This window comes from Gambusia affinis, linkage group LG11 (assembly GCF_019740435.1).
Source record: "Gambusia affinis linkage group LG11, SWU_Gaff_1.0, whole genome shotgun sequence".
Lineage (NCBI taxonomy): Eukaryota > Metazoa > Chordata > Actinopteri > Cyprinodontiformes > Poeciliidae > Gambusia > Gambusia affinis.
In genome coordinates this window covers 24,447,486-24,461,212 of record NC_057878.1, presented here as the reverse complement: position 1 = coordinate 24,461,212, position 13,727 = coordinate 24,447,486, and the positions used below count along the sequence as shown (strand labels likewise).

Genomic DNA, 13,727 nt, shown 5'->3' with positions numbered 1-13,727 from the left:
GGAGGACAATAAATGTCTTCTTGTATCAATAACACCAGCTGTTCTATCTGAGCTACTGCTGGCTCTCAACGCAAACAGGGACTACTTTATTAAAAACAAAAGAAAAATTTTGCTTTATTGTCCTCAAGTGTCAACACAATGATAAGCCTGGAGGCCAAGAGCTCACTGTGTAGTCTCTAGCATGAATCAAATCCCAAACAAGGCATCAGTAATGTTCCAAAATACAACTTGGCTGCAGCTTTTATGACATCAAACCCTCCTCACAGGCAGGGACAAATATTTTAACAGAACGCTTTAAATCTCTTAGACGCTTCGGTTTTCCTGTTGACAATTCATCACTACTGTGCAGCAAGAGTTGATGTGCATAATTTGTTTTTGCAAAGATCTTCAGTGGCTAAAAATAGAAGAAAATAATCAGCATAGTAAAATGTTTGCTATGAAACAGGGTAGATGAAATGATAAATGGACTGAACTTATACAGCCCTTTCCCAGTGACACAGACCACTCCAAGCATTTTGCACTCAAGCCACATTTACACTTTGGCATGGGTTAAGTGCACTGCCCAGGGGCAAATCAACATGTGGCAGGAGAAAGCTGGAACCAAACCTAAAACCATGCAATTGTAAGACAACTACTCTACAGAAACCAGGAAGACAGAAAACATCACCACAGATCTAAAGTCCTCACCCTGTAGCTCAGAAAAGAGACTTTAAAATACTTTGTTAGTTTAAAAATCACTGAATGGCTCCAAACCATTCAGGGCTTCTGGTTTTGCATCCCTGGAACAAGAAACAAACATGGAGAAGCAACATTCAGTTTTTATGCTCCTCCAATCAGGAGCAGTTTTTTAATTCTAGAAAACTGGAAAACAGCTGAATTTAAAGTAAGTCCTTTCCTTTAAGAAATAACTGAATAAAAAAATTTGGTTGTTTCCCAACTTCCCATAACTTTAACATATTTTGCCACTGCAGTGTAATGTTTTGGGGGATTTAGGCAAAAAGACATTTCTTTTTTTTTGCTACACAAATAGACTTGACTTGCCTAAATATGAGCAACAAGCATCTTCTTCAAAAGTGAGCTGAAGATGTTTAAACAATGGCCTTTTGAAAATATGGGAAACAATGAAGATGAAGCTACATCTGTCCAAGAAAAACATTAAGAACAGACTGCAGTTCAGCAGAAAGAACAAGGACGGACAGTTTGGTGCAAAGTCATTTTCTCTGACGAATCTGCCTTCAGATTGTTTGTGACATCTGGAAAATTATTTGTCCAACAAAGAAAAGCTACCATCAAGTCTTAGTTGTGTTGACAGAGAAGCATCCTGATGCAACCCATGTGTGAGGTGGTTTCTAGTTCAAGGAAATAGGCTTAGTCACAGTTCTGCCTAACAAAGATCGCCATAGATAAAGAAAGGGATCAAAACAGTCAAAAAACAGATCATTCCAAAAACCCATGCACAGTTTGGTAATAATCTGCTTATTTTAATGCATGATGGAGCACAAGTCCCAAGACGAGTGTGTAAAGTGATTCAAAGATCTGGCAATAAAATCCTGGACCCAGGCTGAGATGAGTTCTCAAAAAGCAGGAGGGGGAACCAGAAGCCAACTTATTGTGATTAAAACCAAGCATAAGATATAAATCTATCCAACATTCAGAGGTTTCTTACCCTGCTAATGTTTTTTTTCTTCTGGATTGTTGGAGAATAACAGCAAACAGCATCCTCAGATTTACCCCCTTAGACTTTTAAAACTTCTCAACAAAATTTTTTGTTTTGTTTTTGCTTTTTCCATGACCCAAGCAGTTTGAGTTTGAATTGGCAACCGCACCGCAAAGTGACATGTGGTCAGTTTTTAATGCTGTGCACACATTTATTTCCATCCGTCCTCCACTTTAAACGCTCTGACACAAACTAGCAAATGTTTTGACACATTGGCACATGGAAGAGTTGGGGGGAAAATAGACAAACAGAGATGGAGGGAGATGGCAGCATCCCTTGATAGTTGAGCTGCCCCTAAAAATAGCCACACCGGTGGGAGACACTGTGAGACGAGTTGTTCCACTCAGAAACACAATGCATGGAGAAAAGGGAGAGAAAAATGCATCCATTAAGTCCACCGCAAGACTAAACACAGAGAGGAGATGAGATGTTTTTAAAAGTGTTCATTCCATCCATCTATACATCCATTTTCTTGCACTTTATCCAAAGTCGGGTCGCGGGGGTAGCAGCTTCAGAAGGGAGGCCCAGACTTCCCTCTCCCCAGCTGCTCGTTTATTCCCCCTTTTGAACTTTTTCAAAAAAAGTTTCAGAATAAAACCACAAACTTTAAAGTATTTTATTAAGATTTTATGTAATAGACCGATACACTGTCCGATACACTGTAGTGCATATTTATGAAATAGCATTAAGCAATTGACTGCAAAATAAATTAAAACAGCCTAGACAATTTCTATTTTAATATTCTATTTAAGGGTAATTCCATTTACAGGGGCAACATAATCCATTTAATTTACTGTTTCAAATAAAATGTTTTTATTTCCATTTTATTTATTGTTTCTGGTTTTTTATTTTGGATATTAAAAATGTCCTCCAGTTCCAATGCTTAGAAGATTTAGGTTTATTGGTCTTGGACAAATTTATTGGATGAACTTGCATTTTTAGGCCATTATCAATATATTACTTGAAAATGACACATTAATATCATTTATCTCAACATTATCATCCACCAGATTTTGTTAATGTGACAGGCCTAGACACTTGGTTTCAAAGCAGTGTTAGGTTCAAGAAAAACATCTAAGCTTTGAACATTTGAAAACGCTCCAAACGGCCCATTATATTAAAATGGAAAGACGATGACACAACAGGAAAAACCTAGAATTTCCCATTTCCTGCAGGATAAAAAAACATATTTATGTGCTGGAATGGCCAAGTCAAAGTTCAGTTCTAAAACCAATTGAGAATCTGTGATTTGAATGACTTGAATGTTGACAGACAGTCTCCACCCACCCTGACTGAATTTGTGTTATTTTGCTATGAAAGATAGACAAAAACATCTCTGTATTGATGTATAAAGCTGCTAAAAGCTAAACCACCACAGGAGGCTCCACAACACAGGTGTCAAACTCAAGGCTGGAGAGACAAATCCGGCCCACCAGAAATACACAGATGTTTTGTTGCAATGTACAAAAATTAGAAAATGTTCAAAGTGTATGAATACTTTTGCAATGCAGTGTAAATGAATTACAGCTTCTTGGAAATTAAGTCCCTTAACAGATAAAAAGATATGGTTAAATGCTTTAAGGGACAAATTTGTCTTCCATAAATCCCTTTCTGTTCATATGAACTGGACTGGAGTCAGCTTTGTGGTTGGTACATGCAGCCAGGAATCTATCCATCCGGATATTTCATGTCATGATGTCTTGGAGTAAATGTTTGAAATATGACAGGCTTGAACTCACCGTTCCAGTGAGTAGTCAGCGGTGAAACTGCCAACTTTATCTTCTGAATTCTGTCCTATTTACACCACACACCGCACCTAAAGAGAAGGGAGAAGACATCATTTAAAATATGTTCAGGTCTTTTGATAATACACAATAACCACATAAGGAACAAAGGCAGAATAAAACTTTATTTTTAACATTTTGTTCTGCGAATCCATGAAAAAAAAATCAAACTGGAACAGAACAAATCAGGAACACAATTCTCTTCAGGCAGCCAGTAAGACGCCACAGATCACCACAGTGTTGTGCGAAGGAACCCCGCTGACCCTGCCGCAAGTAGCATGACCAACCAGCAGCAACATCACAACACGATGGCGCTAAGAAAGACTGACAGCAGGAAGCCAAGATATCTGAGGGGTGTGGGAAAGGGAAGCAGATGCTGCCCTGTTGTCCGCTCACATCAGTAATGTGACTCCATTGTCACGGAAAATGCAACACGGGAGCATCTTGGCAACAAGGATGAGGAGGTGACACTGGCAAGGTTTAGCAAGGTCTTGGATGAGTGGCAGGTTTCGAAACAAATTACGATCAAGAAACACATCCCTCACTGCCAACGTAACCAGTCCTGCAGTGACAAACAGTGAAAAGAGCAGAACACTGAGGTCCAGCCAACAGGCTTACATTTCTGGTACTGAGAAGCAAATTTCAAAGTCCATGTGAGCCAAAACTAATTATCGCACCAAAAAAACTTCAATTGGTTGGTTTCATAGTACAGCTTTTAAAAAGAGTCCACGTTTCCACAGGACAGAGGTCACAGAGTGGTTAAGTCAGTTTTCATGTTTGTTGTTTTGAGATCGTTGTACAGCTGGATCTCCCGTCTGTGTTCGGGTTTCAAACATCTACCTCAATATTTTAAATTCCAAGAGCCACTTTTTGCTCCCGGTGCTACAAAATAAAATTTGTCTGGACCCACAAAATAAGACATATCTTATTAGTATGTACCAGAGAAGTTCACCAGTCATTTGATCTCAAGTCCAAGTCAAGACTCAAATATTTGAGTGACGGATCTATACTGGAATGGTTGGTGAACTTTCTAACTGGGGTGAGCATTTATCGATATTATTTATTGCAATAAATTTTTTATGATTTTTGATTTATTATTGTCTCTATAAACTCCAATTATTGATGCTAAAAGTCCCTCAAAACTGTCTGGATTGATATTTTTTACAATTTTCTCCATTGCTTGTCCAATCAGAGTATTAATAATTTTAAAATTTTGTTGTTTATGATTGTTGTGTCATGCAAGTCACAGGGCTATGGTTAAGTAAAAAATTTATCACAAATAGTTATTACTGTCACTTTTATTATTGGAATAGTACCACTAAATATTGTGATAAAACTTCAGGTTCATGTTGCCAAACTTTTCCAACTGGAATAACAATTTCAACCTTTGACTGTAAGGGAAGGTAATTTTATTCACATAGCACATTTTCAGCAACAAGGCAATTCAAAGTGCTTTACATGAATTAAAAGGAAATGCAAACAAAATAAGAAACCAAAGGAAAGAGCAAATGAAGAAAAAGAATCTAATAATTTTGATCCAAAGTGTATAAACTAGATACTCCTGAGCAGAGTTGCTAGATAAGTACTAGTATTCATCCTCTGGCCTAAACATATCACAGCAGGTAATGTTCTAACATGTAGCATTCATCTACAAATGAGTATCTAAAACACCTGCCTGCTTCCTCCACCAGGAGAACTCAATTCAGCACCAAGAAAATCCAGATGTGTCTCAACATGCTGTCCAAACAAAAAGAAAATCAACTTCCCTTCTTAATTGACGGCCTTCTACTCAACCTTCTAGGGTTACCATGAAGTGAATGACTGGGAAACCATTCAGATATGTTCTACTCAAGAAACATGGCAAAAATCCAGACTCTGAAACGCTTTTCTATATCAATTTGATCAGGCATTAATGGCATTCTGCACATCCTGGAGAAATCCTCAGAAGTCCTATCCCACAACCCTCATTGCCCACAGAATCCGTTGCCAACAACCCATCTGCAGAAACCACGGGACACGGTATGTCTTGCTGGTTCAGAGTTGTTATGACAGAAATATATACAGTTTTAGCCATAAGATTTTATTGCTCCTGCTCATTCTTGAATGGGAGATAATGGAACAGTATTTTCAACATAAAATCCTGAAGGATAATGTAAAAAAAAAAAAGTTAATCAAACAAACTCTTAGTGTGTCCATTAAAAAGAAAATATCTTGTGGACTCAGGACATATGGTATCCTCATGGACAGATGGGCAACTTGGTGGGAAGGAGAAAGAAAAAAAAACCTCCCTCTACTCCTTCCTTCAACATCCTAGGTGAATATTCGCTTCATTTGTATTCTAGCCGTCCACCAAGGTGCTTTACATGTCTCTGAGCTGCCAAGAGGACTTCTTGAACTGGAGCAACCTTTCTTCAGAATGCTTAAAAACAAAGTAACACCTTTTTTGTACTTATGCCTAAACCTGGCTTGGTTACACACGCTATACCCACAAAACCAACTTAAAATGACAAACAACTCCAAGTTTGAATATGCAAAATAAAAAGTCTGGAAAATAACATTTCTCCATTCTCTATTTTTGTCCACCCTAATCCATTCAAGAAAATAACATCCACTTTTAATCCACTAAAAATAAATCCTACAACTGCTAAAATCTGACACTAGTCCATTTTGTTTACTTTTTGTGAAAAAGGAAGTTGTGCTTGGTGTCATCGTTGGAGGTTTTTGTATTGTTTCCTTTAGTGGTTCTTGGTGCAGTGCCACCACAAGTGAGGGGTGAACAGGTTTTTCAAGGGGCTTAGATTCTTTGACACAATGCAGTGTGAAAGCAAACAGCACCACCTGAACAAATGTTGTAATTTTGGTTCCCAATTGAACAAAATCTACTGGACAATGAGGTGTGAAAACACCTTCAGGGTGAAGAATGATCAACAGCTTTGGATTAAACCGTGTCATCCATGTGCTCCATGTATAAAAGCTTTGAGTGATTTATGTGAAATCCAAATAAAATTTGTTACATAAGTCAGCTGTGAGTTGCTATGAGTCACCTAGTCATTCCTCCCTCTTATGTCTTTATAACCAAGCAATGGAAGAGAGGTGGAGGACACACTTCACAAGCGCACGCACTGCCTCGTCTCTGAGGACACGAGCTTGGCCTACAACTAATTTAACTGTGGTGAAGGCATGTGTGTGAGTCTAAGAGCATCCAACCACTGCTACTGCATCCTGTGGGAGCTCTTCCCAACAAATACCAAAAACACAGGCGAAGGAAACAAGAGTGCGTTTCTCAGTGAAACCCTGACTGCACTTTTACATTCTGCTCAAGCAGCAGCAGCAGAAACATTGCAGTTTGTGGTTTAATCCTGACAGTTGCTTTCACAGTGATGTCAGGTCTCCAGCAAACACCTCTCCCTAGAATCAGCACCTCAATCAGGTTTTTTTTTTCCACAGACTTGGCATTCTTACTGACTGCTGCAGCAGTTTCCACATGAGCAGCCAAATACTGCAGCAGACGTCAATCGCAATAAATAAAACAAGGAGCCAGCAAATTACTGTTAATGAATTACATGAAAGAAAATGCAAATTTCTGAATACATTTCACCCCATATATGTGTTCTCAATCTAAGAGAAAAAGCTAAATATTTTTAAAGTGCTGACTGCTCCTAATGGAGCCTGCCCTGAGCTAATCCAAACTTTCAACACAGTGCAATTAACCCCATTTCAACAGTGAGGAAAAGGTCATTTGCATTTTTACAACACATTTGCTTCAGGCTAGAAAACCAAAACAGTTTTCAGAGACTGTTATTTACTAATGTTCACTTAGATAATGAAACATCTTCCAACCAAAATGGAAAGGGAGCTGCAAAAGAAGTGTAGCTGCATGAAGACAACTGCATTCTCATGACACTGTTATAGTACAAATTCAACACATAGCATAACTAGTAAACACAAAACTAATAAACGGGATTTCTTGGTTTACTACTTTTCAGAAATTTACAAAAATCTCAAAAACTTTTTTCCACACTGTCAGAAATGTGTATAGAATGTCGAGAAAAGAGAATAAGTGGATGTAATGTGGAATAAGGCTGTAACATAAAAAATATGAAAAATGTGAATACTGGGAATACTTTCTGGATGCACTGTAACTTAGAGCAAAGGTACCCAAGTGCCTGGGTTGAGTAACAGTGTCTGTTACCGAGCCTGCCGGCGCATTGTGCAGACCAATAAACAGCAACATTCAGTTCCAATTTATGATGAATGACAGAGGCAGTTAGGTGTAAACATCCCTTTAATTAAACATGACCTCTAGACGAAACCTCCATGTGAAAGTGCCAATTATTCCCTGTTCAGGTGTATTTTTAATACGGTTAGCGCGATGACCCTTTTAGTTTGCACACACTGTTGTGGTTTATTTGGTGTTTGAGCCTCTGAAAGTCGATGCTGGATGTGACAAACTGTCAGAGGTCAAACTGACAAGTCAGTCGATGCTGTAGAGGTGGTAGATGACTAAAACAAGGCTCAGCTGACTTCAGCATCGTTACGCAGATGGTTTGACAGCTGATGTGTTTTTAAGGGATATTTGCTGTCAAAAAAAAAGGAAAAAAAAAAAACGTTTTTCCTTTTTGCAAATGACAAGTGCGGGAGTCACACACTGGGAAAAGTTTATGAGAGAGAAGAGAATGGACCTTACCAGAGGGACTGCGTTTCATTGGCTGATGTCCATTCTATTTTTAGCGTGGCTACCACATGCATGGCCGTCTCACAAACACAGGCTTGTGTCAGGACTAGCAGACCAGCAGAAAGTTTTCACATCAACAATCGAAAAAGAATGGTTCTCCATTGCCAGTGGGGTATCTGTACTGGTGATGTCAGGTATCCTGATCGTATTTGTGGTAGTAAAATTCACAGATTTCCAAAATCAGAAGCAGAATGCCTTGCTTGGATCAGAGCTTGTGCATGACCGCTTGAGCAGCTCAACCTTCGTAGGATTAACAAGAACAAAGGAGGAACAAAGGACCACTCTAGCACCAAGTACAGTGTTTCAGGCCTACGCACACTCAAACATTTGCCAACTAACCACAGGATTCACCCACTGATTTCAAAAGTAGCCTACAAAACGATGAATGCCCGACTTACCCAGCCTTGCAGGGTAAGGCATCAGTGATCTTGTCCACAGCTATATTGATGTAGAGAGTGTGTGGATCTGCCATTTTCCTGAACTAGCAAAAGCATTTTGCTGTGACGTGCACAATGTTGGATGCATCGCGTGGCTCAAACACCGTGATTTCATCTCTAAAAGATGACATGAACTTGTTTGTTCCTCTGTCCATTGTAGTAGCTGATGTATTGTGAAAATCTGGCAGAAATGATGCACTAATCGAGTCAGAAATACATTGCAGAGAATCAGTCGAAGTGGAAGATGCCATGTTTACACAGAAACAACGCGACGCGAGGTTTTGTTTGTGAAACTTGCGGCCACATGGGATTTTCGAGGTCAGTTGTGGGCGGAGCTTGGTAAGGTCCATGACATACTCAAAGCTCAAGCTCTGCTGCAAAGGTGTCGTTGGCAAATTAACATAAAATGCCTCCAAAAATAGTTGCTTAGTGGCCCATAACTGATGGTTAGAAAGGTTTGTTGCTGAGCGAAAGAGGCAATCAAACATGCTCAGCAAATCCAGCCTGGTTAATAAAAAGTTTTCATGCAATAAATAATGAAGAATAAAACCTCTCTGCTATCGCAGCACATGTGATCAAAGCTGCCCTGCTACTGTCAAAATGTGACATGAATTCAACTCTGATGCAACCGTGACTTCAAACACAACAGCAAAACAACAAGAATGAAAACACACCCAAGTTTAGATAATTACTAACACAACAACCTCGCAGGGAGAATTTTTACCTACAATCATGAAGTGTATGAACTAGTGAACTAGCTGCTCATTACAGTATCAAATCAATACTAAGTAAATACAGGAACAGTATCACCGATATATTATCTCTGTATCGGCAATACAGACAGTATCTCTCCCCAGTTAACTGTTGTTATGTATCTTTTACTCTGCTCCCACACATGAAGGAAGGCAAGGGATGTGGCAGAGGAGTTGAGTGGATAATAGTCCCCGCGAAGTAGCAAGCTCTTCTTGCCTCGGAGGTCACTGAGGGATTTGAACCATGTCCTGCTTTCCGTCTGGTTAGCGTGCATTTCCCAAACCATCTTGGGCCATCCGGAACCATTTACTTGAAGGCTAAGTTCACCTCCATACATAAACACCGGTAGGCAAAGCGAAGAGCAGCAGCTGGTAGAGACGCTGCAGGTCTGAGGACGTTGTCGCCTTTTGTTTAAGTATGTCATAGCATTTTATTTATTTCTTTGAATCATTTTGTTAAAACCAAGGAGATAATTTAGATAAAGTTTAAAGGTGCCTACAAAATACTTTGAGATATTTACATGATATGATATTTAATTTGTGTGAAGTGAAAAAAAAATAGAATTTGTGAGCAAATCAAAGCAAAATCTATTTTACAACAGAATTGAGAAATTTCAATAAAAAATTTAAATAAAACTTCAAGAGAGAATCTGAGACTATAGGATCTTTTTACACTAGTATTGATCTCATAACAAAGTGGGTGAAGTAATGAAAAAAAAAGATGTCTATGTTCAGTACCTTCAACTTTGAGTCTAATCAACAGCTGGGTGGTTTAAATTTAGACATTACTGGCTCTCAAACAAAACTGGTTTTTGAAAGGATAAAGCAGGAATTCAAACAGTTTCTAGAAAGGTACAGATTTCAATCCAATTGAAAACATGTGGGCAATGCTTTAAAGTCGAGTCCATAGATAGAAGCAAGCAGGACTAAAGAAGATCAATAAATTACGACAAGAAAGGTGGTCAAATATTCAGCCTTAATTATACAGGAAGTTTGTTGACTGGTACAAAACGGGTGTGGTCAAGGTTTTATTTATGAACGTTTAATCAATTCAATTATTCAAGTCAAATGTTATCATTCCACCATGAAAATAAAAACTAGAATAAATTGTAAAAAGACTCAAGTGATATGTATCCCTGTGAAAAGTGGATAAACATTCCACACTCCGTCTCATTTCTCTCTTCAGTCGTGTCTGTATTCCCTAAACCATCTGTTTTTGTTGCTTGCTCAGAAGACTTGTCACTTGTTTGACACCGCTGTTGACAGCTCTGAGCGTCGCACCCAACACCCAAAGTGCGAAGAAAAATATCAGCTAAAAACATGGCAGAAAACTGGATTTTCCCTCAAATGATCTTAGATAAATGTCCAAAATAAATCAGATCCAGTAACAATAACTCTTTCAGAACTTGCATCTTTAAAGAAAAGGCATTTGATTAGTGAATAAGAAGGTGAAAGGGCTTTAAATGGCCCTGTTTTTAAATAAAGAGTCAGATTTAACAAATTACATAATAGAATGGGATTTAATATGATAAGACAGCCCAGAAAAGCACAGCCAACTTACTAGACCATGGCATTTTAATGTCTTTGGTTCAACTGCTTATTACACCTACGGGTGTAATGTTGAGTTTAATGCTGACTCCCAGACGGAAACACATAAATAATTCTCACACCATCAAGAGAATTTAAGACTGAAAGAAACAAGGTCGACAAAGATCACTCACATTGTACACACACATATACCAGACCAGGAGGCAGATTAATCCTTCTTTTAAACACATCACACAGTGGAAGTCAAAATCTGATGCAGGAGAGGGAACCGTGCAGAGCTGCTGCATTAAAAGAGGTCACTCCCGCTTGACTGAGCCCATGCATTGTAGCCTAACGGCAACACTGCTCGGCATGTTTGTATGTCTGAGTGTGTGCACTTATGAGCTGCTAATGGCATCGACAAGCCCAATGTATTCCGCTTTTGGCCGAGTATCTGGATCCTGGCATGTAATTTTAACTCTTTCTTCACCGTTTAAGTCATAACTGGACTTGACATTTTGTAGTGAGGCATGTAAACACATTTGGTAACTTCACATAAGATTGATGACTGAATTCAACATTCTTTTGCTACATTGTACCCTCTCGCCCTCTGTGTTTGTCTTGTTTTTCTGACTGTCTGAGCCGTTCTAAGCCTTTAGCATTTAAAACGTAGCTCAGCCAGGTTGAGATCGGATCACTAGCTCTTCCCCTTAGGGAGTGAGAGCAGCGCAAAACTGTGCTGGTTGTTTGTTTAAAACTTGTTCAGCACACTTTGAAACTGAAACAGGGAGATTTGTTCTGATCGTAAGTCTGCAAGGTTCTGATTAACGACGTTTACGCTGGGCAAGAGCGGCAGATGGGTCCGGTTAGCCAACATCCTCCGTGGCCCACGGGCTTGAGACGCAGTTTTTCTGCACGTGTGCCACATGTAAACATAGACGTAGCGGGTCCTCATCTAAATTATGATCAAATGAGACCAATCAGGGTCATGTCCGAGAAAACATTTACCTCATGTTGAAGAAAAAAAAAACAAGAATATGGAACACATAAGGAGAAATAACATGGTATGGGCTTTGTAAATCCATCAGCAACATCCGCTAAACAAAACATGCCAAAATGTTTACCTGTTATCCCTTTAAATTTTTTCTAGAAAAAAAAAAACATTTACACATTATTATCCAGCAGACGAACTTCAACAGTGACATATTTTCCATGTATTTCTTTACTAAATGGTGATAAAACCCAACTGAAATGCAGTCAGAAAGGATGACTAAGGTCCAGTTTGCTAAGCTTTCAAAATTCATTCAAGCTGTGAAGGTAAGTAGAAAGCCTTTCTCCATCTTCATTTCATGCACCATTTGTGTATTTGTACAATTATGCCACAAATCAACCAATTGGCGAAAGTGGTAAAGCACAGGTTTGAAATAAGGATGATTTACTCAAGCCTGACAACCATATACACAAACTAGGATCATCCATGCTCCAAAAATTATAAATGCACTGTTAATCCTTTTAACATCAGCTGTTTTAAATATACACTTCAGACTCAGAAGATAGTTTGCAGTATTTTTTCTTCCCCAGAACAACATTCAAATCAAATCAAATGAGAAAATGTCTTTTTATGCATTACAGATCAACACAAAGCTGTAATAACAGCTGTGGAGTCTTTAAGAGTATCTCATTTAAATTGGATGGAGAGTTTTTTAAACAGCAGTTTTTGAATCCAGTTACAGATTTTTAGTGGGAATCCTCAGCTTGCCCCGCTTAGATGGACGACCTTGTCTTGGTAGTTTGTAGTTGTGTCATACTTTATCCACTTCAGATAATGCATTAAGCTTCACTAGAATTTTATTCCTGACCTATCTAGTGTGTTCATTTAACATCCTGATGCTGTTTGTTGACATTTCAGCTTGATTTATACTGTGATCATCACCAATTAGATGGTTTCTACAGCCTTTCCTGTTTTATCCAGTTTTCACTCCATGCCATTCCTTATTTTTAAGCAGTTAAGAGGCACAGTGGAGAAACCTAAAGCTGCTGCTGCGCATGTTATGCAACAGTTTGTTGCTAGGCAACCAAAGCTGGTTAATGTGACCCACCATCCTTAGCTCATCATGAGAGGTTGAGGAGCTAAAGCTTTTCCTTTCCCTGCATGTCCCAGAATGTTCTGTTGTCCTGGATCAGAGTTCAGTGAATATTCTATATATTGAATATTGAATATTGAATATTTTATCAGATGTATTATCTAATGATAGGTCTGTTGGGATATATATTATTATTGATTTATTGTCTAAATGGGCCTGAACATTTTTCAAATTTTATGTATGAAGTATTTTTGAAACCATATAATTTTCTTTACTTCATTCATTAGTGTGAAGTAACTGTGTTACTTCCCAAAAAGTCCCTATAAAATACACTGAAGTTTGGTTGCAACATGGCAAAATGTGATACCCTCGAGAGCTCTGAGTTGTTTTGTAAAGCTGTATTTGCATTCAGATCTGAATGGAAGTTTTTCTCTTTAACGGAAGGGGGGAAAAAAGTTTGACTCCATGAGAATTTCCAAAGTTTTGGTGCATTTGTGCATGCCTTTAGAGAGGAAATGTGGTCATCTCGGTGTTCAGAATGGTGCCAATTGTTCATATGGAAACCAGTGAGCATGAGGGAGCAGGGGTATGTGTTGTGGCCCTGCTATGGTGACGCGTGGCTGGATCAAACTGCTTCCATTTACAGCTCAACCCCACCCTTGCTTTTCAGGCCAACCACCCAAGTTAATGA

General features: G+C 38.8%; 1 protein-coding gene across 2 annotated transcripts in view; it reads right to left on the bottom strand.

The window, feature by feature from the left end:
- Positions 1-13,727, bottom strand: part of adarb1b (adenosine deaminase RNA specific B1b) — a 124,954-nt gene that overhangs the window by 76,641 nt on the left and 34,586 nt on the right. For both annotated transcript variants that reach the window (XM_044132926.1, XM_044132925.1), the window contains exon 2: positions 3,457-3,533. The gene's annotated coding sequence lies outside the window, so the exon portion shown is untranslated. The remainder of the gene's footprint in view (positions 1-3,456; positions 3,534-13,727) is intronic.